Source organism: Spermophilus citellus (genome assembly GCF_964194105.1).
Source record: "Spermophilus citellus genome assembly, chromosome: 11".
Taxonomy (NCBI): domain Eukaryota; kingdom Metazoa; phylum Chordata; class Mammalia; order Rodentia; family Sciuridae; genus Spermophilus; species Spermophilus citellus.
Genome location: NC_138192.1, coordinates 50082046 through 50089775, shown reverse-complemented (window position 1 = coordinate 50089775; position 7730 = coordinate 50082046).

Sequence of the window (7730 nt, the reverse complement as noted above, 5' to 3'; positions counted from 1 at the left end):
TCCTTCTAGAGTTGTTCTCAACTCTATCTTCAAACTTTCTGGGGTGAAAGATGGAGCAGGGAGGAATGGCATCAAAATGTATGCCTCTTATTATCCATGACCTACAGTTTTCATGTTTGAAAAGTTTAGAAAATTCTATCACCATTTCTCCCCTTTGAATGGCACAAATAAATACACTACACATAGATTTTTCTGGTTTTAAAGGCTGTAGGCGATAACTTTATTAATTCAACCTGAAAATATCAAGCCATTAAATTTTGTCTGGGTAGGATAAATCCCTGTGGCCTCCTTTAAAGCAATGTAGGTCTCTGTTGCCCACGGGGCATATCCATGTCCCAACCCACAAGAGATAGGACCAACAAACAATGAATGTGCAACCTACTCTTTCTCCTTGAAAAGAAGAAAGTATGCACGAGGGGCGAGGGGGTGGGCAGACCCTGCCTTCCCCCTCCTCTTTCCGGCTTCTCTGTCATTTTTTTCCTAATATCATTTCACAGGCAGGCTCAGAATACCTGAGTCTGAAAATATCAGGATAACACTTGTAAATTTGTGACAATCACTACAATGTCCCATATCTGAGGATTTTTTTTAAAAATGCTATTTATGCACATAAAAGCTGCATAATCTTCCAACTCTAGGGAAGAAGAAAAACTTTTGTCTTATCCTAAGATTCCTTTCCAAGGTCATAAACAAGAAATCCCCCTCCAAAATCAAGAGACATACATTTTAGTAACATCAGATGTATTTTCTTCTCCCTTATCAAATAGTTCTTCTTATCACACTCTTAGCTCTTAAGTCCCACCCCTTTTTTCCCTGGAAGGAGTGGGGAGGATGATGAAATGTTGGAACAGCTGAACATCCCTGCCCATTTTCTCAGGAGCCTTTGTATTCTGGCAGACCTGTGTAGTCTTTTCTCTTTTTTTCACATGACACTGTAGGCTTAGGCCTGAAATAACTGGCAAGAGAAATGAGTATCAGAATTACTCAGAAAGAACTAAACAAAACATGCATCTTCTTTAGCATCAATTGGACTGGAAGTAGAGTTGGAGGGCTTGCAGGAAGGAGGAAATAAGGGACTATATTTGAATAAATACAAATAAATTTTATTAGATACTTCTCACAGATAACTCAAAAAACGGTCATTTAGAAAATCTTTCTGAGGATGTAAGCCTTAATAACATCAAAACTTAGTCACAAATTCAAGGAGATTGCCCAGTCATAAGTTTATGTGTATTTGAACTGAAAAATTGTTAACCACACTATTGCTCTAAGATGTGTGAGGCCATTCAGAGACTGTGGGCCCTGGATATGCACACAAACAAGTGTGTGTATATCTGAAGCCCCACACATTGTAATAAACACAGCTGCATTTATTTGAGTATATGCTCCCATATACACGTAAAAACATTCAAACAAACACTCAGAAGATTTATTTGCTTGTGCAATGGGGCAGTTATTCAAATAAACATGCTTGATGCAATTATTCGAATCTTATATTGCATGTTCATCAATCACAGTACTAAAACATGTTTTTAAAAAAGAGGGGGGAAAAACGCCAAAGAATTTACACAGGAAAAGTATATGTGAAAACAACCTTATTATAGATTTTATAGGGTAGCTAAAATTATGGCTCCCTCCTTAACTGTAACTCAACTATTCTGTATTCAATGACATTTGTTTCTAATGATTAATTAGTTTACTCACTTGCATTGTATTCGAATGACCACAACATTCAGCTTCATGTAATAGCAAACTTTGGAAATCTGAATTGGATAGGGATGTGAAATCTCTATATTTCAAAAGCAGAATAGTTGTTTCAAGACACCTATGTCGAGGGGATACTAGTTAAATTATTATTGCTTAAATACACACCTATAAATTTAAAAAAATTATACATGCAACAAAACATTCCTACATTGAAGACATTTAAAAAAATCACAGGTGACTCATCGGATCATTTTATACATTAATAAATATTCCAACATATATGTGAACACATCACAAATCATATTAAACCAAGAGGCAATTTATGCCTCTCTTAAGTATGTACTGACATAACCTAATATACTAAAATGGGAAGGGGCTTTTAGTCACTGAAATATGCATCGTGTAACAAAGATGAAGAAAATATGTGGCTTGTGCCCATCATAAAGAAAGATTCAGACTGAAGGCTTAGCTTTGGTTTTTATTCAATTAAATTGTTAAACTGTGCACAGTGAATTTTTTTTTTTTTTTAGAACTTGAGACATTTGTGATGTTGGCTGTTTAAATCTTTGTTACCTTCGCTGTGAATTGAAATTGTACATATTTAGTAAATCATGCAGACAAAACAAACTTTTTAGACAATATTTTTATTGAAGAGTTTTCTTTTCCTGTATCCATGTTAAAAAAAAAAAGACCTCCTTTCCCAAAATAAAAATGTCAATACTAAATTTAAAGAAGTATAAAGGAATGATTGCTTCCTTTAGAGCAAAATATTTAAATAAACATGGAGATAATTGGCAGCATGTTCTTTTTGGGCTAGTAGGCCGTGTCCAATTTTTTGGGTCTGATGTTGCAGAGGGCCTCTGTTTCAGGGTTGAAGATGATATATTAATCTCCGAATTAAACAAATGCTATTAAGTAACAGAAATAAATCCCTCAGTCTTCATTTGTATATGAAATATGGAATTAGAGAAATGACATTGAGATGATATGATGCCGAATATGCCACAAGCTAAAACTTTCTCTATTAAAACAGTCACCTACCACCGATAATCTAGTATGACATGTTAAAATGCTCCAAAATATTGAAAATAGAAAGTGAACAACACTGTTCCCATTTAGCCTTGAGAAGAATATGACAAGGATTCTAATAATTTTAGTCAAAGAAAATGATGAGTAAAAAATACATGAAGATTAAAGCGGTGACAAATGATCTTTTAAGTATTCTAATTGGTCTTTCTCATTCATAGCTTTGATTCCACACCAATTGCAAATCCTGATGATCCTGATTTGTAAGTGCACCCAGTCAGCTTTCTCTCTTTCACTCCATGAAATATGCCTGTTAGATTTGGAACGAAGGATAAGCCCCTAACATGTTAAAAATAGACTACTGTCCTGGCAAGAAATTTAGCATTGGCAAGCACAGAACTCAGAAGGAACTGAACTAACATAAGGAAACATTCACAGAAAGATTTGTACATTATGATCCTGTTCTGACCATTTCAGAGCAGTCAAAGGGAAGTAAAGAATATGTGTGTGTATAGTTTTGCTGAGTTTATGTGTGTACATTTAAATAGCTAGTGTTAACAAAAGACAATGCTCAAGAGATGGAAAGAGAGTCTGAACAGACTTTTTCTATTTTGTTACCTTGCATAAACTGAAAATAATTTAACAGAAAAATACTAGAAATATATGAAGTTCTGAAGACAGCATCACCAAAAAACCCTTATATAATTTATAATGCCAGCAATAAAATAGCAATAATATCAAATGAACATTACTCATTTTATAGGAAACTTAGATTTTAGTTTATGACACTTCCTTAAACAAGTATCACTTTTATTCATTCCTAAAACAGTATTATTATAGGGCAAAGAATTATAGTTTTACTCCATTCTCATTTCGTAAAAGAAAAGAGAAATACAGCCTTCAAATTACTTGAAAAAAATATGAATAGATAAAAAGAATACAAATTTAGAAAGGAAACTCAAGAACATCCCCATGCTCGCAGAAAACATTACAGTATATTTAGTGACCGCAAGCAACCTAGACCTTGGTTTTTACATCTCTTCCGAATGACACCACTTCCAACACAAACACCATTTCCCAATCCTTCAGTGCAGCCCAGGATTGGTGCAGACATAAAGGGAGAATACCAACTATTGAATAACCCTCAACCACTTCCTGCAGTCCTGAAACATTCTGTGGAGGTCTACCACTTCATTATTGAACATGCTTAGAAAGTGTGAGTTCATAGGTTTCCGGTGGAAGGTACATCTAAGCAAGAGGGAAAATAGGGAAGTACAAACCACCCTACCCAACTTGTTTTAGCCCTTAAAAAGCTATTACTGGTGTGAATCAGCTGAAGAATAATCAACCTAACATCTAAGTAGAAACTTTTTCTTTTCTGCCATATGAATTGCTTTTATCTTACCAAAGATAATTCCATGGAAAGGGACATTTCAGTCAAACAAATGGTAATGGAACAGTCAACAAAATCTTGGAACAAAAAAAAGAGTTCTGACCACAAAAACTGCTTATTATGTACTACCTTGATTTTTTAAAAATGAAAATTACAATCATGATTCATACAAATACTTCTCATGACCCCTTCAGATGTCTTCACCTGCAAATCAGCCTCTGCTATAAACTCCCTCATGGCTTGACCACACTATAACATACTTTATGTCTACATTAAAATTCTCAAAAATCTTGTTCTCATTCTTCAATAAAACTCTCATATGAGTAGAATAGGAAGAAATCTTTATGTTTATAACACTTGGAAAAATAACAGTAGTTAATCTACCATCCAAGTGTTATAGATGAACAGACTGAAGTCTACATATCCTTGGGAGCACACCAGTTGTTCTGCCTCCCAGTGATCTAGAAAGCAGTGAAGCACAGACTTAGACTTCTGAGATCCCAGAATCTCAGTCTTCTGAAACATTTTTCAGCACTCTCTCCAAAATACCACAGTAAAACACTCCTTCAAATGGCTATTGAAGCATCAAAAGGCATGAGTTAGTTTCTCTACTTCCTGCAAGAAGCTTGTTCTGGTCTATAAGAACTCTTCCATGCAAGAGTGGAATGAAAATAATTTACTTTGAAAACCCGTGTTACTCTAAGATGTCACACCATCTGAGGGCTATTAACCACTTAGAGACTAGAGTCCCCTTTAACTGATACCCAGAGACATTTTCAATTTTGAGAAATACTCTTCAAAAATTACTACTGTGGATACATTTTACCCACGAGTTTTTGTTTGTTTGTTTGTTTGTTTGCAAAGGCTCTTGGCAGTGCTCATTTCCATTTAGGATCTATGGTTTCACCCAGCCTCTCCACCCACAGTTTTCAGCCGGAGCCCACTTTCCAAGTCCTCAGCATCATTCTGTTCCTAGACGTGACTTTTCTGAACCCATGTGCCCTGAATGATACCCACGTGAACAGAGGAGGAAAAGGGGCAGCAGGTGTGCACGGTGAAACAGGAGCAGTCAGAGATTCATAAAACTTCTGGGGGACTATTGGCATAGATGGAAATAGACCAAAGAGGGTCAGGATGTGATGGGATCTTAGACACCCTCTCATCCAAACCATTAGCTTTTCACATGCTGAAGCTTAGAGAAAATAAAACCCCAGATCACTCCATAGTCACAGGCAGAATTAGAACCAAAGCCAAGTGTCCGTCCATTTAGGCATAGATGTTTTTATTGCTTCTGTTAATACGTCCATGAATTTCTATTTATTATATTTAATTCTCTAAAAATAATACTAGATATCAAAGTTAATAATGTTCAATTTACTGAGTACCTACTGTGTGTAAGGCACAATATTAGGTTCAGACAAAGATGAACCAGATGGGATTAGTGACTTCAGGTTTCCTACAAACTGATATAGACATACACAAATAAGGAGACTAAAAAGACAGGTGGCTTAGGAACTGTACCTGTATAGACATGTTTCTTCTGTGTCATAGTGGTTTCCTCTATTTAAACACAAAATGACACGATTCCCTCAATTAGGTGTGTGTGTGTGTGTGTGTGTGTGTGTGTGTAATTTTTCTGTTGTTATCTGTCAATCCTAGGACAGGGAGCTAGACGCACTGTTCCCTGTTCCTGGGATACAGTGGTGAATAAATGACAATATCCCTGACTTCAGGGATGCACATCTAGTGGGAAAGGTAGAGAAAAAAACTCACTGTGTAGATCTCTTCAGATGGTATTCTTTTGTTGAAAACAAAAGGTGACATAATATTGAGTGAAATGGAATTGCGGAGCAGGCTGCCTCAGCTGGGGCTGGGGGAGTATCGGGGAAAAGCTTCTCTGAGACAGTGGTGTTAGATGGAGCCTGAAAGATGAGAAGAAGTGAGCCATGGAAAGATCTGGAGGGAGAGGGTTCTAGGAAGGAGGAGGAGCAACAGATGTAGGTACTGGAAGCAAGAATGAGTTTGGCTTTTGGAGTGTGAAAAGAAGGCCATCTGACAACACATATTAGAAGAGGGAGAAGGGTGACAGATGAAATCAGAGACATAGAGAATTCAGGGAATTCTAGGGTCCTTTGATCCAAAGTTATGTTTTTTCCTGGGTGAGAAAACTGAATTCATTAATCTCTGAAGTTCACACTGTGGGGTTCTGAGGATTCACGGGGGTTTATTCTGAGTGAATGGCCCAGACATGAGCTTAGCAATCTGCTCATGGCCTATTCATAATTTCTTCCCCCAGAAATGGACAGTAACATGACATTCTATGCCCCTCTGATTTTGGAATAAGAGAAACCGCATTGCTGAGGCTTTTGCAAGACCACCTGCCTTGTGTCTGGTCACAGGCAGATCTGTCAGACTGAAAAGCAGAAATTGTTTGGCCCAAAGAAAGTTTCATATTTTGGAAACTGAAGCACTAGATACAGCAAACAGGATGCCACTGCGGCACGATTCTGTGGAAGCACCTTCCCCAATCGGCATGCCCCAGCACAATCCCCACAGTTGCCAGTTTGCACAAAACAGCTGTGCTAGAATCAGGCATGAGCAAGGGCCTCAGCCATTTCCCCTTCCTCTGAACTTCTAAAAAATACAAAAACTCACAGAGCCGAGAGAGAAGCCAATAAGAAGTAAGGAACATGCAGCAGGTGGTACCATCTGTGCCCAGCTAATTCCAGCCAAAACAATCTGCTCCCTAGAGTTCCCAGTTGTGGAGAAGGGAAGAGAACTGACAGCGGCAGAGCCAGGGGAGGGGGTGTAGGAGGGCAAGCACGGAGGCTATTATTCCGGCTTTCAGCCAGTTGGAGGAAGTAGATTATTGATGCCAGTGAACTATTATCTCTCTCCTTTTCTCTTTACAATCACTGTGGGAGATTCCTCCAAAGTCTCGCTAAGCTGGCAAGTAGATCCCACACCTGTGAGACAGACATGCAGGCATTGCTGTGAGTCTGTCACCACTGAGATGGGAGGGACAGGCATTCCCCAGCAAGACTGGCAAGCACAGCCCACCCCAAAGTGAAAAAAAAAAAAAAAAAAACAAGAGGGGAGGGAGATCATGTTTATTCTATTTTCCTAGCAACCAAATTCCCTCCCTTTCGCATGTTCATTCTTTGAAAATTATCCATGGCTTAAAATGGGCTTATATTCCTCATGCTTTATCCCCAGGTTGGCATTTTCTGGAACCACATTCTTTCACTTGATGGACTTCCTCATGAGGAGCAAATCTCCTTTGGCACATTTACAATTATGGGATGAATAAATGCAACCTATTCAAAGATAGATCAAATTGTCTGCTGTGATTAGTTTCCCATTAAGAGGGGGACAGAGAGACAGAGGGGGGCCATCTTTTGCACAGGTGGAGGAGAGAGTTATCATTTGAGGGTCCCAGAAAGACGTGTCTACTAAAGAAAAAAGTCTTATCTGTTGAAGAATTTTCACTAGTACCTTTAGGTTAAGACATGTCTCCAGATAGTGTACAGTAGATGCAAATACCTAGGAGGGGTGATACTTGCCTATTAGCACATATTATCACCTTCTCTTGGATTAATTTATC